We start from the raw sequence: 20,114 nt of genomic DNA, 5'->3' as shown, positions 1-20,114 counted from the left end.
GTTTTTTTTCTTTTTCCGCGAATAAACAACGTGGTTTCAGACGCTTGGACGCCGAGCATCTCTATGGTAACAGTCCTCAATTACTGATGATTGGCCAACCCGTGGGAATGTTTCTATTCCCTGAGTGCAGTGATTGGTCGGTGGGCGGTCTGCGCAGCCTGACTGTCTGCAGCGTTCCGGGTTATTGTCAGTCTCGGCAGCTCGGCACAAGGGCAGGACCGCATCCCGAGCCGCCTGCTCTGCTAGCTCTAGAATCAGACGTAACCATTTCTTATTTGGTTCATACACCAAAGAGAGTATCTCGGACCATTGCTATCGGGGTTACTCCACAGTCTGAGCTGGAAATCTGAGTCTGAAACGGGAGGCAAGATATCTCGTTTCTTCCGCCACCACGGAGAAAGTGACGGACGGAGCAGAGCCTGAACACCGGGATTTTATATCGCTTCAGTTTAGGATATTTCAGCCACCTCCAGTGGCCCAGCCTTGATTTCTTTCAGGGCACCTGCTATTCCATAGAGAATATTACTAGCAGTCGTTTGAACATGTTGAACTAAGGTTGTATATTGAACAGGCGGACCACTTTAAACCCATGCGTAACAGCGGTGGATTTGGGAATACTGCGTAGCCGTTCAACCAGCCAGTCTTCAGATAAGCTGTTCTGTTATCTGGAGGTATCTACAAGCGCAAAGAAGAGCAACCAGGACCTTTTACTTTGTTCCGGAGGCTAAACGTTGAAAACCCGAAGCGCTCTCGGTGCGCAGTCCTTCCGAGGACGCTCCTGAAATTGCCGACCTGCGCTTTTGCCCTCGACACAAATTGGCAGCCGAGTCGAGAAAAAGGGCAAAGCTTATTAACTTTGCATGCTAGAGGCTAGAGTGTGGAATCTAATTCACGGGGTTACCGGTGTATTTGCATAACATCGGAAGAGGAGGATAAACTTAATCAACATTTGACATCGACAAAGCGGCTGCTGGATTTTGGAGAACAGAATGAATCCTTTTTAATTTGGACCACAGAAGTATGAGGCAGATTGCTCAGTGAATGCTACAATCTGCATGGAGTTCTAGTCTGCACTACGGAGCAATTTATGGTAAATATATTTTACGGCCATTTATTTTTCTCATTTAAGTCTTGCAGATTCAGAATGGTTTGGGTCAGTTTTTGTATCCATTAACGTAGTTACAGGCATAGACGTGCTGAATCCTTTTGGGATGGTAACGAGAAGAACAACAGAAAATAATGAATGTTTGTAAATGTTCCCTTTTCCCAGGATAATGCCAACATAACGATGTCTCAGATTTAAAGCCTTTGTTTCCATGCGTGACCTACAGTAAAGGAAGTGTTGTAAAATCGACTTGTTAGAGAGCCGCTCCCGAATGGCTTTAGGAACTGCTTTGATGTGTAATATTGGTCTTTTCAAGTATGGGTAGCAATTAAGTGTATTGTCGAGGGTAGCGCACCGCAGGCACCACAGGCAGGAGTGTGTGCCACTGGAAGAGTTGCTGCTCAGAGCAAAAGGTGCGAATTTATCATCTGCACGCGTCACTGCGTGTGGGGAGGGTGGCTAGTGACTGCTGCAATTAGTGAGTTTTCACCCTGGAGTGTTAATGATATACCATCCCTTTTTATAGCGGGCCTGTATATTGTGACAGGCTTTAATCTAGGAATTTACACAATTCCTGCAGATGTGTGCTAAATGCTGTACAACTTTTCACTTGGTGCTCGGCGACATGGATGATTCTCTGTGCTGCATTGAGGTCTGGAAGGCAATTTGTCATTGTCCTGTGAATTCTTTAGCAAATATGTCTTCTGCAGCCATGGGTCTTGAATGCAAATGGGAAAGTCTGGTTATTTTAGTCCATGTTTATTTGAATATACTGGTTGATAAAGTTTAGGGCTGTTTCCACTCTTGTGAACTTTGAGCCTCATGTTGCTGAGGTTGCTCTGCAATATTTAGCTTCATCGCTCACACTGCACATAAATGAGCCTGCACATTATGCTGACTGTGCAGGGAAAGAGCTGCACACAGTATGTTTTATCATTAGACTACAAGCATCCTCAAAATGTATCTTCCTCCCTGGCTCCAGTCACTCTCTCTCCAGCCGCCCCGCAGACAGGCAGCTCTCTGAATGTAATATGGGCCCCTACAGCAGGGCAGGCGCCCCCACAGTCAGGGCACCTGCCATCCTGGCTGTATTGAATAAAACATCCAGTGATGTATGAGGCAGGGGCTGCACCCGAGGGGGCAGAACTGCCTCATTTACTTCCTACACTCTGCGCCTATGACCTGCTGAGCAAATTGTGCTCATATTAGCTCTGCGGCTGCTCCTCACCTAAACAAATAGTCTTCCCAGCATAATGCTTCCCTTAACTCAACATGAAGGTTGGACAAGGCAGAGGAGAACAGAATGGTGAAAAAGCTATAATATCTGGGTCACTGAATCACCTTTAGGAGTTTGTAGCTCTTGGTTTGCCTTTTTATTTTCTAGCTTGCTGTTAAGTCCTGTGTTTTCTAGTAACATTGGACTTTCAAGTGTCCTGCTACAAGACTTTACTCACATTTCATCTTCCTCTTGCTTTTACCATGTTTCCTATTGCTCTATGCTATCATCTGTCCAACAAATGCACAAGTCCACAAATGTACTCTTGCAAAAGTATTTTGTGTTGCATCAATCCTGATCACATCAGCTCTTTCTGCTTTACTTGTGAGAGAAAGCATTACTAAAGTAAGATCTAATATAGTCATTTATACCAGCAGCAGCTGTGAGGTGGAGAACATATTCTAGCCTCATATTGATGAAATTAAAAGCCAACACCAAGAGAAGCTATGCATCTTTAGCTCCAATTCCATATCAGCTTGATTGATTGATAGCGTTTTGGTTCCTTACTGTATTCTTCGCTTATTAAAGCGCCAGCCTGAAGTGAATAAGTGAGCCTCACTCATGAATACCGCTAAAGTCGCTGAAGTTTAATTTCCTGCGCTGTGTATTAATCTTCTTTAATCCCTGCATGGTTTGATTGTCTCAGCACCTACCCAGAGGCAGCAAAACTCATTTTGGCACTCAAGATGACTCAAATAGTAGATTCTGTGTGTGTGTGTGTGCGCGTGTGTGTGTGTGGGAGAGAGAGTGTGTTACTAACGATCTTCCCATCCCTGAAGTGTCAGCATGTCCGTTCTTGTGTGGACTCTAGTAATAAAAGCACTTATTTGTACCCACACAAATAAAATAACCACTTTTTATAACCGATTTACGATCCGCTAACTCAATTTCTAGAGAAAATATACTGGAGATGTAAATAATAATGAACAACATTTCCTTCCCCTGTCAAAGAAAAGACTGGCGTTCTTAGAGTATTTGATATCATGGAAAAGCACAAAGCTTCTTACTTCCTAATATCATCGGACACTTTAAGGAACACAAGCGTTTTCTCTCAAAGCCATGTAACCAGCAGCTCATTAGACGCCTGATCAAAGTGTATCATTTCAGGCAAAGTCTACAATAGTCCTTGTTTTAACACTTTTCATGTGCAGGCAAACAAAAGAGACGTGCCCTTCCTTGTACCTTACAATATTACATGATTTAATATAAACTCTGATGTCCCGGCAGCGAGATTTGTCTTGCACATCAGTACTCAGGATGTGGAGGGGGAAAGAGTGAAATAAAACAAAGGTATTACGCAGAAGTAATTGTGAATAAACAAACACACCCTTCAGCCAGTCAGTGTGAATGAATCGAGGTGAAAGCTGAGTTCAGTTTCCAGCAAAGATGATAGTGTTGATTGGATTTGACATGTGGAGGCAGGATTTGCTGGAAAAACATTTGGTTTGAAGGTAGCAGTACAAGTTCTTTATGCTCAAAGTAGTTAGCTGCTACAGCAAATCAAACTGCACACCACTGCTGTGTGATTGACCCTAGTGTGATTAGCATCATGTAACAGAAAATAATCGCATCTTCAGTAAATTGACTTGCATGTCATTCTACAACTTTAAACACAGTGCAGGCATCTTGTTTTCATAAACAACTATGCATTTCAATTCAAGCATGTTTGATGTGGAGTAGCGACTGAAATAAAGCCTACAGGCCTGTGATTGCACCCCTGCACCAGTGTTTCTGATGAGAGCTTCATGGTAGTGAGACGCTGTGTGGTTCTCTGCTCGTTACGCCGCCGAGGACTTCCTGTTGTTCAGACTGTAGGAAAAGGTTCACCTGACCACAGCCCTGCTCAAGTGATCTGATCCGCTGTGATGGTAGACGTTGGCAACTCTTCATCAGGGTTATCTGCAGCCACTTAGCGCATGACGGACAGCGGCGATCCCCCGCCCTCCTCCCCTCTCACCCTGTCAGACTGAGTGGAAGTCACGTCTCACAGGGCCCCCGAGGTTAATGTATAGCCTTTAATTTGGAAAGGTTAGGGCGGTCAGTCCATTTTTTTACGTCTGACAATGCCCTTGTGCGTGTGAAATATAGGGACTGTGGAGTTTATATGTGGTTAATGAGTACAGTAGTATAGAAAGGCTGAGTGCCGTGCATTTTATAGTTTACTCCATAACCCAGCCAGAGACGTGTGGGGAGGCATGCTCCTTCCAAAGTGTTCTTGGTGCAAGAAAGAGAATAAAGCAAATCTGACAAGCTCTCCAACAGCGAATTTGCTCTCCTTAAAAACAATGCCGCTCTTGCCTTCCTCATGGTCACATTGATTTGTTCTGGGTGACAGTGCAGGCTGCTGTGAAATCACCCCAGCGCCATTGATCTCAAGTGGAGGAGGAGGAGAGGGAATGAGAGCCTGGCGACAGTGAGCAACATGGGAAAATCCTCAGTGCGCCCTCTTCAACCTTAAACAGTAATAAAATGAAGGCCTTGGTTACTATCTGATCAGCCCCCGCTGTACTTCTTCAGCCTCTGTATTGCAGCCTAGTCGGCGCTTTGATTTGTTTTGGAGGCCTGTGCATGCTGTTTGATTTGCTATTGTGCCTCGCCATGTTTCACATTATCAGCTGAACTCTTTATTGCCACTGTTTTCCATGCCAGAAGCAAGGCTGTTTTTTATCTCATGCAGGCCTCTGATTAATATCCCCCTCTATGCTGGTGTACTTTAATCTTGAATGGAAGATATCTGATTCTCCTCGGCTATTGAGGAAGATCAAACTTTAATGGAACAAGGAACTGCACATCATCCTAATCTCCACCTCCCTGCATTTTGCTTGACTGCTCTCCCTCGGGCAGGAAGCAGGAAATACATCAGACAGATAAGGTATGTTCTGGTCATGCTGTGGTAATATATTCCCTGTTGACAATGGTCACTTTACATCTCAGATGGTTGAATACTTGGTTGAAGTAACAGTGGGTAAAAAAGCAAGGAGAATTGATTGATATTAACTTACAAATCCTGTATAGACTCAAACACGGAAACTTTTCAACAAGCTTCAATAGAGGTTTCTTCACAGTTCATTCCGCAGAAACAGAAAATGTGTTCGCCTCTGTATTTATCGACATGCTACAGATGAGGCCTTTTTTGACCCATGTCATCCGTCTATAATAGCCTGCAAGAGAGATACAGTCAGCTGTATGGATGTATGCAGGTTCAATGCGTCTGATTACATGACAGCCAATCCAGGAATTAGCTATTGACTGCTATTTCCACCGCTCACTTCCTCCATATCACTGAATAACGGTGCATTATGCTGACCAGCATCTGGACTGTGACTGACTAGATGGTTATTGTTGCAAATGGATAACACGTATGGAGTGTCACACCTCCCACAGACAGTTTGTGTCTCTGACAAAAAGAGACTATTACCCAATTCTAAGGCGGTTGCTGTAAGGTAATGAAATTTCCACTGACTGGAGAAAACAATGTTGTCTGGTCCTGGATTGTAATTGCAGAAGCCACCTCACCATTTTCCTGAGTTCAGCATGAATGCAACACGATTTAATAAAACTCTGGAGATTTTTATCATTTATTGCCAGGCCTGGCAGCCGCATCAGGGGGAGCAAGCTGAGGCGTGCACAGATAAAACTCATTCAATTTACTTGTTGAATTTTAACCAAGCCGCAGACCATTTACAAGAGAGCTGGCATATAAGCCATAGGGAAACGTTTATGTGTTGGTATAGGGCTGCAGCAGGTCAGCTATATTGTTAATATAAAGCAGCCATTTCCTTAATCTAAATGGAGGAGTAGCCTGGAATTTCCGTCATTTTCTCCTGTGTTATTATTTGTGTCAACAAAGGGTTGAAAATCCGTGGGATATTAGGCCCTGAGGCCAAAGGGCTTCTGTGTGCCTGCCTCCACTCACATACAAAAACATAGGCATATTGACATGAGGACATGTATGGACACACACACACACACACACTCTCCCAGCCCTGTTTTATTACCTCCTGCCTGCTGCTGGAATTGCTTTCCTCCCTCGAGTGAGCCAGGCAAAGCCGGCTTTATTGTGTTAACCTATTTGTGTGTCAAGAGCGATTGCAGCGTTCTTTATCTCTGTTTGTATTCGGACGGGGAGACGGCAGAGAGAGAGGGAGAGCAAGCGAGGAAGAGGGAGCGGGAGTGGCGGGGGGAGAAAGGGGTGGGGGGGTTTGCACAGGAGCCAGGCGAGCCACCGGAGTTAGACGGATGGCCGGTCACCTCGCTCCACTCTGGAGGATAATGACTGGTTGCTTAGCAATAACCCACCCCCACCCACTTCCAGACTTGCATCCAGAGTAATCACTTTTTTCCTCCAAAAGATTTCATATATAATTACTAGCCCACTGCCGGCCTTTGAAATCTGCCTAATGGGTCTTTTAATTTATTTAGCAGAGTGGGTTGAAGGTTCGAGCTGAAATTTGAAATGTGGTGTGTGTGTGTGAGGGGCTTATCATCTCCTGGTTACTGTAGATTTGCATTTGTGTTTGTCAGCATGTGTGTGTATCACTTTGCGTTGAGCTGTTGGTGGAGTTTGACCGGGATTACAACAAGGCCAAAGATATATTTCTGCTAGATAGCTGCTGCTACAACCTTTGACCTGTGTAATGCTGCAGTGGCAACGCTGCATTTAAACGGATGCATCTGCACACACAATCACATATTTCTGTTTTTAATGGCCGACCAGAAGCTAGAAGTGCTTCTTCTTGTGAGCTCTTAGTTTTATTAACATTTTTATTGAGTTGAACAAATTGCTGACCTTATAGCATAATTAATGGCCCGGCCTGCTTAGGAAAAGAGAGTTTTGGCAGAAGTGACTGGCGTTAATCCAAGCTGTTTATCTCAAGATTTGCAGTATGTTTATTCAGCAGGTGACAACATTTAATACTGCCGAGTGTTTTCCAACGTCTAAATTATTTTCAACTGTTTTTCTCATTTATTACTCCCCAGTCAGGATGTTAATCTACAGGCTGTCTTTAACCTGCACTGCTCTGCAGCAGGTCTCCATTATTTTAGGTAACTGTGTTTTTAAGTGGCAGGATAAAGGTATAATATCTGAACATGACCCCAATTTAAACTGTCTTTCATCACCAGCAGGCACAAAGTCCAGAGTCGTTTTAATGCTCAGCCAATTATCCTCTCTGCTGTTGAAAATAAAAAAAATGATTCTCCTCTTTTATGAAGAAGTAAAAAATGAATTTGAAATTCCCTGTGAAGTTCATATTAAACTTTGACTTGTTTATAATGATAAAAAAAAGTCACGGCTGCTCAAACAAACCGCGTGGATCAAATCAAATGTTTTGACTTATGCCAGTGTAGCCAGTTGGTGTTGCATTAGACTGTTCATATTTGGATAAACAAATTACTCGAAAAAACGAGTTTTGTTAATGGAGCTTCTTCAAATAATGTCAGCCGTGTCTGATATTTTACCATCTGTGCTCTCTCTCCATATCGCGTTTGGTGCCATCTTTCCTTATCCAGGCTCATGCACCATTGCTAAGAGTGACAGCTTTGCACGTCCTGGGAACTTCATACAGATACACTAAACATACAGCGCTATCCCCACCCCCATCTCCGTGGCATGCTTCTGTGGCTGCGTCTATAGGAACAGCTGTCCAGCTGTCACCGCAGCCAGCCAGTCAGACGCTCTCCGAGGCAACATCTGTAGAGACTGAACGCACAAGGGCAGTCTGCCATTCTCTGCTCGTCCCAAAAGACCATGAAAGTATGTCAGGCCTTTTGGCTGCACATTACCACTGACCAGATCAACCGTATCACTGGGTTTTGATTGAACGTAATCTGCTCCTGTGCCACTTAAATAGACTGCGGGGCTTCAAACCTTTATTTTGTCACTAACTTTTAGTGATCTGTCACTGGAATGAGTCAGATGATAACAACAGTTCTTTAAATGTGACCGTAGAGCCGAAAACTCAAACCACATTATCGTACCCATTAATAGTCATCTGCTACTGCATGGGTATGTGTGTGTTTGTGTGCACGCGTGTGAGTGTGTAAACAAAATCCCATCGAGCAAGGTGCAATGGCCTGGAACTGACGAGAGCCCACTGGGAGAGTCTTTCCTTGATGTAGCCCCCGCTCCCCCTCCCCACCATCTCTTCCTCCTGGCAGCGGAGCGGCGGCGGCGGCGGCGGGGGGGGGGGGGGGGGGGCACAGAGTCGTGAGAGTGGGGAGAGAAGCAGAGCCGCGGTCCCTCTGTCAGCCTTAAACTAGGATCAGGGAGATCGCATGGGACTCTCTTGGGATGAGCAAAGGGAAGAAGGGAGAAAGCAGCTGTTCAGTGTTTTTTTTCTCACTTCTTCACCAGCTTTCTGTTTTTTTTTTACTCTCTCTTTCTTTTTCTCTGGGCTATCATTAGCTTCTGTCATGCTTCTTTCTTCGGTGGGTTTGAAGAAAACGCTTAGAGTGTTGCTGTAGACATGGTTGAGATGGAAATGTGCTCTTTGCCATTATCATTCCTGTGCCTCTCCTTGTTGTTTTAAGGAACTTTTAAAGTACTTGATTTCTTCATCAGTGCACTTGATAACTGAGGGCCTCTCAGGCATACTGCCTCTCCCCACAGACAGCTGCAGACTCATACAGGCTTTGGGCGAAGTCTGATGGATCCTGTTTACTGGAGCTGAGAGAATGCCTGGGTATCTCAAATTAAGTGTCACTTAAAGCTTGTCTTTTAGTCAGCTTTCCATTTTGTTCCCCCATCTCCAGTGACAGCACTGTGCTGCCAATTGTAACAGGGATTGAGAGGAAGACATTTGGTGATTATACATTCTGTCATGATTGAGGGGTGAAGCCAGAAACTCGAGGCTAAACCAAATTCCGTATGGCTGCAGTGAAATCTCTCCACCCATAGTGAGTTACACTCAAACAGCCCTAGTCCCAATGACAGGGAAATCGCCTGCTCATGACTTATCGTTTTATCATTCAAATTTACCCCATTGATGCTGGCTGCTGTGATTGACAGCTGGGCTTGAAAGCCACAGCTACCTCAATTGAGCTGCGGCAGCCAGTTGGTAACCGTGACAATGGTCTCTCCTCTTTGCCTTGTTTTCACACTTTTTCTGCTGTCACAGAAACCTCACTGATTGTTTCTCTGCCAAGACAGCATCCTATTCATCTTTTAAATAAGGGCCTCAGCCCAGCAGTATTGTTTGCAGAAAGCCAAGAGGACCTTGTGAGACCACACTGAAAGGGAAAAGGGGGCAACTGGGGCTGAAGCCACCGCATTGTGGCAGGAAAGCCAAGCCTCCTTAAAAGCAACAATATTAGAAATCTAATAGCTGCTGTGGAGATAGATGGTGCCGAGGTCTGAATGCAGCCGGTGCTCTTTGGCCCCGCCTGATAACTCTGAGCTCTCTTGTCTTCCTGTGCTCTCAGCTTTGCTCTCCAGGTGCATTCTGTGCTTTCATCTGCATCGTGGCACTCTGAATAAAAGCCTCTGTGTGTTTAGGGCCATTTTCTCCTTCTTTGCACTTATTGATCCCTTTCAGCGCGGTTAGAATAGGCTTTATCTTGTTTTCAATTCTGGGCTCAAAAGCATAACAGCGGCATATTCTGAAATGGCACACCATTTATGTATTGTTGTCTGACCTAGGGAAGGAATAATTACGGCCCTATCCTTTGTCCCTCTGTACTTGGCAATTTCTTTGAAGTAAACAAACATGAATTTAATTACGGTGTCCTCGCCAAATGTATGTTTCTTACGACCCAGAAAAACCCTCTCACGCCTCTGTCTTGAAAAATATTTCTGCACTCTGATTTCAAGGCTTTGTGTTTAATTAGGTGTGATTTGTGAACATTTCCCATGTGGTACGAAGTCTTATTTGAGTCCCTGTAATTTCTTGTCAAGCGGTTGTTAATGGGAGTATTGCTGCAATGCTCCCGACACCTTCTGCCTCGTAATGAGAGCCTTCCTGTGCAAAATAGCCCCATAAACCAAACCTTTCAGGGATGAGGAACATGTGGTGGCAGTATTTGTCAGCTTAGTAGTTAGGATGTTAACGGAATATTATAGTGAAGTTATAGGATCTTTCTATACCTTCCTTGTGTCTTTGTCTGGTTTTTGGACATGGAAACCCAGTGAGGCAGGGCAACCTGGATGACTAATTGACTGCCAGGACAGAGCCATATGATAGCAAGACTGCTGGTCAATGGAAATGGATATACTTTCCCCTACAGGGAGCTATGACCGCTTTGTGATCATCTGTGTGATCACGTACCCGTGCATGCAACTGCATGAGCATTTCAGCATGTTGCTATTCATAGCTGTTCGGCTCTTTGTCCCACAGTTACTCCTCTACTTTAAAAACACAGCAAATGTATTCCTTTAATCACAACTTCAGAAGGTTATAACACATCTATTTGTATAGACTTTATTCTGGCATTTGCTTCTGCTGCTTGAAAAATATTGAACATTTGAACAAAAGGAAACAGTCAGGTGAAGCATTCATTTTTTTTGATGATATGCTTTAACAAATGGAAATAATTGTGGCCTGATTATGTAATACCCAACAACAGTAATAGGTGTATCCACTTGTCCTAAAAATGTCCTAAGGGTGCTGCAACAGTTTGTGTCAATAGCAAAGGTTTTACTCTCTGTGGATAAAGCCTCTGTGCAGTGCCTTTTAACAACAATGAAGTTCTCTCTTCACAAAGACAAGTGTCTGTCACAGATGGTCCTTGAAATGTGCGTTAAACTGCAAGGACTATGTTTCCTCTGAACATGCAAATGTGTGTGCGCAGGGATGTCTTTTTGTTGTTGTTTGCAGGTTAAACACAAACACTTCTGTCCCAGTTTCACACACAAGCCAGTTTCTGATCCTCGGCAGCCGGCCACGAGCCTCCACCCGTCATCCAAAAAAAAGATCCGCTCAGTTCCTCCAGATTCAAAGAGCCCACATAACTCGACTGTGTCGAAGCACGCCCCCCTTCCCTGACCCCTCCTTCTGGAGACGGCACTCTTGACCTGCTGCCCCATTGTTTCCAGCGGGGATGGATGGGGAGCCGCCTCTGCCGGCGCGATCCTTCACTCAATAGCCGCTCCATCTGTTGACTGCGTGACTCTGGGTTACAAGCGGGGATTTTGCTCCGTCTGTGCAGGGTGTGAAAGGAGCTATCTCAGGGGGCTTCCTGAATAGGGGCTTTAAAACCGCAGTAGCAGGGTGTTGTGATGCCCCTCACACCCTGTCCCCCCACCCGCCATCAGCCCCACACAGCCGGCTGGGTGTGTGCAGGATGAGAGGCCTTCATTGTGCCTGTTCACAGGCCCCTAGGCAACAGGGTCACCTTGTCCCCTAACAAATGCCGCCCTCAGTGGGATTGTTGGCACTGCATGTCTGTGTTTCTTCGTGTGTGTGTGTGTGTGTGTGTGTGTGTGTGCAGGGGGGAGTGGGTTTTTGAGTATAAGAATGCATCATCAGGAAGAGGGCAGAGGCCTTAGCTGCAAGGACATTTATCTAACATCTCTGCCTTTCACATCAAGGCCTATTCAGTGGAAGCCGTCTGCGTCAGGCTTTCAAAGGGCATCACAGATAGAGAAACACTCTGTGCTGCTTTAGGTCAAACTGCTCTCACTGAGCATTTAGACCAATAAAGCGGCTAATGTGATTTCCTGTGTCTCTTGTCAATTCAGCTTAGAAAGAAAAACACTTTTTGGAAACATTATCAGTTTTTTGTCTCTCCTGAATTTGAGTTTCCATATCCTGAAATAGTGAGAAAGCGCTGCCTAGGCTTTTAAAGATGGTCTTTTTGGGTCCACGCTTTAGTGTTTGTGAACAAAAACTAAATCTGCGGCTGTTTTGACTGCTGGTTCACTTTCAGTAATTAGTGTTGAAATTGCATTCTGCCAAACGTTTGTGCTGAGGTCCTCTGTCTATATGCGTAGGAGTCGTTATTTGCCATTTTCTCTAAAGTGAAAATGAGCAGGATACTGCCCTCTGGGATCCTTTTCTTTCTCCTGATTAAAATGTTCATCAACTAAAATAACAACCTGTGCTTGGGATGAAAATATTGTTTTAACTCAATGCAGATTCAAATAGTTGTATTTTTATTTATTTCCTGCCCTTTTATGAAACTGTTTCTCTGTTTCATGCTTTTGACAGTTCAAATAAGTCAACTGCAGTTTAATTGAGCTCACTTTCTTTTGGTTGTATATAAAGGGGGGTCTTACAAGCACCCTTGTCTGCTCTGTTTCCTGTTCTTTCCCTTTATCACAGAGCCACAGTCAGCCACAGCTCCACCACTGGGGCCCAAAGCTCTTAGCTGTGACAGGATGTCCCTAACACACCATTACCTCAGCTAAGATGATTAAAGTAGCAGGATCTGCTCTCCTCATGTCTTTGGCACATGTGTTTCACCTCCACCTTTCTTCTCAGCTAAGTGAGCAGCAGAACCGGGCAGAAAGCAGGCCTGAAGCCCCCTTACCAGACGAGACAGAGTTAAAGGAGGAGGGGGCTATTGAATTAAATGAGTGGAGGTAGAAAACTGCAGTGACAGCAGAATGAATAAATTGAAGAATTCTCTCATTGTAAATTGTCTATCGCTCGTGACAAACGATCTGATAGGCGAGCGGCCCGGGTTTCCGACGCATCCGTCCCAATAGAGCTGTGAATAACTGGTCTATCTCCACACTGCTTAGCACTGGCCCCGCACTTAATAATTCATACAGTGTGAAATATTTTCCCCGGTACAGATATGCCAAAGAGCTGCCGCCAGCAGGCGAGGGGGGTGGCGAGGGGGGTGTCCCTGCGGTGCTAATTTGGGGGATGGTGACGTGCATAGATTTCTAAGGGGGCTATAGTTTTGAAGAGACGGCTCAGACACATTTGCTCTCCTGTACGCTCTGTTGTTAGAGCTGAGCTGGAGATGCAGAGTGAGAGTGCAGATGACATTTAACTCATGGCTGATCTGCCTGGAACCGGGAACAGTGAAGGGAAATACATTTCCATTTAGGCTGACTGAACACAGTTATCAGTGACTGTGGGGACAAAGGCAGGCTGTAAATTTGCTAAGTAGTTTTTGCTGTTTGCCCTGGCGAGGGTTGTGGTCACATCAGTGGCAGCAGGTGTCTATGGACACCTGGTCTACAGTATGTCTCCTGTTTCCATCAGGTGACTCCTCCTGCCTCAGGCTCTCATGGTCCCTGACCTTATTGTCCCCTTTATTCACAGCCCTGAGCTCATACCCTTATTCTCCACGGCAACGAATCCAAAGCAATAATGCCCTAACTTGAGTGTGCGCAGAAGCTTGTGTGTTATGTGCTTGTGTGTGATGGTGTCATTCCACGTGTGTCCTCTTATGTGTGGGTTTGCCTGGCTCGTTCCACAGCGCAGTCCAGTACAAACTGGGTTTTATGGTTCGCATTCAGGCCCTGATACCAATTATGCAAACTATTAAAAATGTAAGGAGGACAGTCTTTTATAATTTAATCCTAAAGTAATAGATTCTATTAAAAATGCATGAGAGGAGCTTTATAGATGGAGCTAGAGTTAGTGTCTATCAAAGTCTCCAGTCAAGGATGCAAGGGGAATGGGCGGCAGGAGTGGTGGCATTGCCTCATTATTAAAAAAGGATATGATTACCATAGAGCAGGAGTCCCTCACAGCTGAGGTAGAGCTCGTCGGCCAGGAGTCAGGTTGGACTCTCCCCTCTCCTCGTGAAATGAACCTACATTTCCTGTTTCAACTTCTGCAAATGGGATTCAAAGTGACACGTGATTTGTTGTGGTTTAAAGCATTCTGACATCGAACTACTCTTTGTCTTCTGGCTACTCCTCCCTGGTGTTTCACTCAAGATTGTTTGGTCTTGTCCTTGCTGAGAGCATGTAGAAAGTGTTCAAGCATGAAAACAGGAAACCTGCAGTGTTGTAACTTAATGGCTCATGCAGCAAGCAAGCAAGCAAGCAAGCAGCAGATCTTTTACTGGCCTTTTACTGTTCCTTGGTTTACCGCACAGAGCTTCCTGGACAGGTGAAAACGAACCAGTGTGACGTCTTTCCACAGGACTGGGACTGGTTTTAACAAAGCACATATATTTGCACTGCTTTACTTTTCATGAATTGAATTCTCCGCTTTTCCCCCACACTGCATCGTAGGTTTAATGGAGAACAAATAGCAGGTGAATTTATTAATTACAGGTAGGAACTGCAGTGATTCAAATAGCCAAACAGCTACTGAACTAAAGGCTCTGTGCTCAATAATGTGCTGTGAGATATGTTTTGAAAAAGCCAATATAAATTGGAACCCTCGTGAAGCTAAATTCTGCCTCTGAGGTAAATTCCTTGCCTTTTTGATGTCATGGTTGCCTGTTTATGGAATAAATCCAACAGGCTTAATCGATCATCTCCGTGGAAAGGTCAAGAGGAGAAGCTATGGTGTTTGAAGTGCTTATCCCATGGAGGAGTGCCAGAAATGTGACACCTCCTTATGAGTAGGCGGCGGCAGGCAGATTAGTGACGGACAGGGTGGCCCAGGGGGATGATTTAGGGAGATTCAGCTCTAAATACTCTGTGTATATCAGAGGGAAAGAGAAACATTATAAGCTGCTTTCCCACAATCTCTATTTTCAACGGAAAAGCATATTAGTAGATTAAAAAGAACATTTCCAAAAAGAGTAGAGAGAAAAATAAAATGAAGGGGGGAGGGGTTCACAGCTGGTGGTGAAAGGTGAACAAAAGTGTATTGGTTTTAACCTCCTGCTCATGCTTCCTGTGTAATGTTGCTTGAAGTTACCAGTCGGTTTCATCCCTCTGCAGTCTAATCTAATCTGGAGTGGGTGGCTTTGGGCAGCATCTGTGCTCTGAGTTGAAATAGGGCTTTCTCTCTGCCTAATCCTCTATCCAGGGATCACTCAGTAGGGTGAAGACAATTACCAGCCTGGTCGCTCATGCTAATGGAATCTCTAACTAGATCTTACAGAAAGAGGAAAAAATAGACGGCGGAAAGAAAAGAAGCAGGGACAATGGCGCAGAAAGATGACCCAACTAAAATGGGTTTTTAGATTACCATTTAATTATTGATAGAGACCCAGTTGTTAGGCCTAAGGTCAGGGTTTGGAGAGCATTTTCTGCAAAGGAGATGGACAAGGATTATTAGTTATTTTGGTGTGTGTGTGTTGGGGGGTGTCGGGCCAGGAAGTTGCTGAGACAGGACTGATGTCACTGACATATCAGCAGCTGTGTGCCAGGTAGTCTGCCTTTCACCTTTTTATCACCTGCCTCCAGCAAGGTGTCTGGAGTGGTTTTAAATTGCATTAATATGCAGGAATTTATAGATTGCCTCCCTTGGCGTTTCAGCATGGAGGGGATGAGAGTAGTACAGTCTCCATCTGCACTAATTACTGGGTCTTGGCAGTGTTACCTGTCTCTTGTGAAGGACAAACCAAGGCACAGAAACACACAGAGCAGAAGGATCTCATCTGCTGGGGAGTCTTCAGGAGGAGGCATGTCTCCAGGGCGTTTTTAGTCTCATATGTTTGATGTGTTGGGAGTCTTGACTACCATAAACAATTTCTGCGAGCAACATCAATAGACTAAAGGACTTTGTCAAACTTCCTTTTTTCTTGCTGAGAGAGAAAAGCTAAAAAGGTCTGCACCTTATTTTAGTGACAGTTACACTTGCTCACGTACGTTTGCTCTAACTGGTGTGGTTAAATATATCAGCATGTATCTTCTGTTAATCCCGGGGGGAACTCAAATTGACTGTGTGTCAGAAGATTTAAAGTCACGGCAGCTCAAGAGTAAATCTTAACAGGTGGAGACCGGCCATGTTCTCTTTTAAAGTGTAGTGCTGAGAGGTGAAACAGGAAAGCAAGTCTTTGGTCTAACAAATAAATCATGGAAGCAACTAAATGTATCAAAAATCCTTGAGAGGGGACACGATAATCAGTCTTCACATAAACTGTTATCTATGCGATGACCTCGCTTCTCATTTCTCTCCGTGGCTGGTCAAACTCGCTGATAACAGGATCCCTTATCGGGTGCTTTTGTCATGGAAAGCATCTACCATTTTTAAATCATTACAACGTGGCTACTTTTTCACTTTCCCAATCATTGAGCAGTGACACCAAGACCTTGCCTTGGAAATCGATGCTTTAACTCTTTGCACTTCAGGCGGCCAGGCTTCTGCATCAAATCTGCATTCTGCGACTCGTCAGCCGGCTGTGGGTTTCTCAGGTTGTGTCTGTCAGGAAGACTTCTTGGATTGCTGCTGCACAACAACATCTTGCTGATGCTTGTGCCATCTGTGCCTCTAGCCAGCAGGTGATTACCAACCGCAGACTCCACTGCCACTCTGTCCAATAGATTCCTCTGCTGGCATGGTCAGCTTTGAGAGGAAGCAGGATGACAACAGCTGGATAGCACACATTACAGAGTAAGGGAAAAAGGCTTGCTGAGTCTCGGATGACAGAATCTGCAATGAGGGGAAAATGTGTGGAGAAGAATGCCTGCTTCTTTTTTGCAGCAAGCTTAGCTGTGGAGAACTTGTGTCATCCTCTCTTTTATAGTCGGTAATATCCAGCAGAGCAAAAATGGCTTTGTTACACTTGAGATATATCAAATGAGATCAGTGTCAACATTTCAACAGTGCACTATTTGATTGCCTTGTGGCAAACTAATGTTATGCATGACTGACTATTGGATCCATGACACCCTCCAGTGAAAGAAGGCGAAGTCGTCTTTGGACCATGGGGATTGGGGTCACCTTAGGCCCTGCAGAGAGCGATGTTTGGAGTCAGGCTTCGGCAAGTCAGAGAAGAAATCACATCGTTTGAATTTAATTATATTCCATTGATTTATTGAACACCCATTAATAAGCATACATTTTGAGGCAGGGCCATTTTGCATCAAGGTTTTCTCTCTCTCTCTTTTCTCTCGCCTGCTCACTCCATTTCATCATAAATTGACATAAGCCTTTCTTTGAAGTTCAGGAGCCAAGCTGAGAAATGACAGCACAACAAACAATGAACACAACACAAAAAGACAATGAACACTGTTAGAATATTCAAGTGAGCCTCCATAGGATGGGTACAGGGGAAAGAAGAGCCCTTGTTTTATTGTTGGTTTGTTAAGCCATGAATGGACCTGTCTGAGACAATAAAGGATTGTGTCACATAGGGATAAGACATGTTGCAATATCAACAATGCTTTACAAATGGGTGTGTAATAAGGTTTACTTGGAAATATGATTCCTGAGAGTGAAACCAAGAAAGCTCAGCTCATTTTTCACATTTGGTGGAAGTTAATTTGGAGGGGTTTGTGATTTATATTCAAAGTTCTACTTGTGAGGTTGCCTCTGCAACAGAAATATGTTTTTAGGCTTGATATTTGTTTTTTTTAATGCAGCCAGATGGTGGTCATTTAATTTAAATTGTCCTTGTAACAGAGTATTTCTCAACAGCAGTCCTCTGGTGTATCTGCGATCCACAGTTCAGTAAAGACTCCACAGCTACCCTACACATCTGTTCAATATGTCACAACATTCGCAGGGCTTCTGTGTGAAAGTGGTATTAGATGACAACTGATGCTGCTGCCTCGCAAAACAATGCAACACAGGCTGAGGCAATAAGCGGAGAAGAGGATCTGTTTCCCCTGTGGTTTGTCTGACAATCTTAAGCCACACTCTCATTGCTCAAAGTCCCTCGCTGGCATCAGCAGAAGCACCGAGGCTCTGTCATGTTGTAAGAGCACCGAGGATGTACTGTGCTAGAAACCAACAGATTTTACTGAGGGGACTCTCCCAGTGCGACATTAAAGGCATGTGTTGAGTTTCAAACCCAATGTGAATTGTGCACAGGAATAAGGTAACATGATAGGTGCAGGAATAAGGCCCCTATCATGCCTTATTCCTGCACCTATCATGTTGCCTGTCGTGGTGTTTAACATCTCTTTGCTCTTTGTTAAAATGTTACCTTTGTTATGGATATATCTCACATCTCAGACTGGTAAACATCTCCATCTAGTGTTATTATGGCATGGCCTTCCAACAATAACACATATTGTTTATACATTACCCATATATGCTCAGGGCACATTTCACATGTGATCAAATCATGTGATTCAACTGATTCTCTGCTGAAGCCTACAAAAATGACTTCAGAGAATTGCCATATCTAGTTGGTTCTTAAGATTCAGTGTTTTCCTCACAGGCTTTGGTATCCACTGTAGAAGAGGAACACGCCCGATACTATGTTAAAAAAAAAGGAAATGAGTAGTTTTTCTAACTAAACAAGGTAGCAGAGTATGTTATTCATGTGGCGGAAATAGTTGGGTCTTTGTAGAAATCAAAATTCCATTAATCTCTACATTTTTGACTTCAGTTCTCTGCATTTTCTACATTTTGAAATTCATGAATGCATGCCGCCTTCTGAGCCTGTTATTTACCATAAATGAATCCTCGCCCAGCACAAAGATGCAGCATTCAGATGTAAAGTCAATTAGTCCTCATTGCTATAACAGTGTTGACATTAGTTTAGGCAGGCATGTTTTGATTAGAGATGACAGACAACTCACTGCTATTGGACTGCCAGACATTCCTCACCCTTCTTCCCATGGGTGAGCTATTGAAGCTGACTGAAATATATAAAGCTAACAGCTCAGTGTTTTTTTGCCAAGGTGCCCGTCATCTGCAGAGAAACCTCTTATAAATACGACAACACGGCATACAAGGCTGTATAAGCCCCAATAACAGTGACATGCTGCATCGTATATATAAGAATCGGCTGCCAGTATGTTATTCCAACGCTGTATATCATGGCAATAATGCCTAAACTGTAGGCTTTTACACACAATGGCCTTTTGTTGTGCAGGTTATTTATTGTGCTGGTGTGAGGTTGTGCAGAGCTGGTGGGTGAGTGCATCCAGGGGCTTGTATTGTTAGGGAATCAGTGGCTCTTGTTTGTGGAGCTGGGAGGGTCTGTTAACAATGCCTTTTTTATGTCCCAGAGTGCGTGCCTGTCGGCAAACGTCCCCTCAGAATTTTTGTTTGTGTGTTTTGTTGTGTGTGTGTGTGGATCAGGGACGGCGAACATAACCCTCTCATTGTTTGCCACGTCCAAGTAGACCAGTTTTATATCAGGCACATGTGAGCATTAGTTTGTGTGTGTGTGTTTTGAATATACTGTATGAGTGAAAATTATGTTGTGCCGATGTGTGGAAAGTGCCGAGCTGAAGTGGTTTACTGCCAGTCTTTCCTAATGGGGCCTTTCACTATCCCTCCATTCATGTGACGATATGGTGACGGAGAAGGGGGAGCCGGGGATTAAGGGGGTAGAGGCAGTGCCTTGTTAAAGAAAAAGAAAGGGTTTGAGTGTGTCGATTGGATTAACTTGTTTGGGCTTATTAAGAGTGGAGACACAGCCGCTTGTTAAAAGCACTGCATGGGGCGTCCTACAGTGAGACGGCAGGGTCACCATTCAATTAGGTCGAAGCCCCGCCTCCTCCCCTCATTGTGTAGGCTGTCTGCCAGGACCTCGGCTGCTTCTCCACTGGGAGGGGGGCTTCACTGGAGACCCTTTAACTGAGATAGTCAAGCCTCCATAGGAGCTTGGCAATTGGTTTTATATAAAAATAACTACGGGATAATATTAGCTAGGACGAGATGTTTTTGCTACAGTATGCTGATGAAAGACTTGAGTTTCTATGTCAATGACAAATTATTAACTTTTCCAGCATTGTACCATGGTTTGTAACAC

General features: G+C 44.4%; 1 protein-coding gene across 2 annotated transcripts in view; it reads left to right on the top strand.

Moving 5' to 3' along the window:
* Positions 1-203: 203 nt before the first annotated feature.
* Positions 204-20,114, top strand: part of fam222a (family with sequence similarity 222 member A) — a 43,916-nt gene continuing 24,005 nt past the window's right edge. For both annotated transcript variants that reach the window (XM_034200314.1, XM_034200315.1), the window contains exon 1: positions 204-1,090. The gene's annotated coding sequence lies outside the window, so the exon portion shown is untranslated. The remainder of the gene's footprint in view (positions 1,091-20,114) is intronic.

The sequence above is a fragment of the Gymnodraco acuticeps genome, unplaced genomic scaffold (assembly GCF_902827175.1).
Source record: "Gymnodraco acuticeps unplaced genomic scaffold, fGymAcu1.1, whole genome shotgun sequence".
Classification (NCBI taxonomy): domain Eukaryota; kingdom Metazoa; phylum Chordata; class Actinopteri; order Perciformes; family Bathydraconidae; genus Gymnodraco; species Gymnodraco acuticeps.
The sequence above is the reverse complement of the archived record's forward strand: the minus strand, read 5'-3'. Positions and strand labels throughout refer to the sequence as shown.